Here is a 336-nt window from a genome sequence, read left to right as displayed (position 1 = left end):
GCGAGCCCGTCCTCCTTAGCGCCGCCCCCGCCACGTGTTCACGGTGTTACTCCCTCCGTGTTCGCTGCGCTCCGTTCCCTTCCTCCCCTAAAACCCCACCTCCCACCGCACCTCAGAGGTCACAGCCTGGCGTCCATCATTTAGCCCCAGTGCCGCTCTGACGACCTGGGCGGGGCCCCGGGACCCACACGCTCCGGTCTGTTCGTGAGGAGGGAGGGCGCTCTACCGTTTGCGGGTCTGTCTCACCACGATCTCTGCAGAGCCCACCAGACGCCCGGGCCTGGGGCAGCAGCTGGCAACCCTGGGCGCAGGTGGGCAGGCCCTCCTGGTGCAGCT

At 68.5% G+C, this 336-nt stretch overlaps 1 protein-coding gene across 1 annotated transcript in view; it reads right to left on the bottom strand.

The window, feature by feature from the left end:
- Window positions 1–336, bottom strand: part of RPTOR (regulatory associated protein of MTOR, complex 1) — a 78,286-nt gene that overhangs the window by 30,813 nt on the left and 47,137 nt on the right. The window lies entirely within an intron of this gene.

The sequence above is a fragment of the Myotis brandtii genome, unplaced genomic scaffold (assembly GCF_000412655.1).
Source record: "Myotis brandtii unplaced genomic scaffold, ASM41265v1 scaffold632, whole genome shotgun sequence".
In the NCBI taxonomy this organism is placed as follows: domain Eukaryota; kingdom Metazoa; phylum Chordata; class Mammalia; order Chiroptera; family Vespertilionidae; genus Myotis; species Myotis brandtii.
The sequence above is the reverse complement of the archived record's forward strand: the minus strand, read 5'-3'. Positions and strand labels throughout refer to the sequence as shown.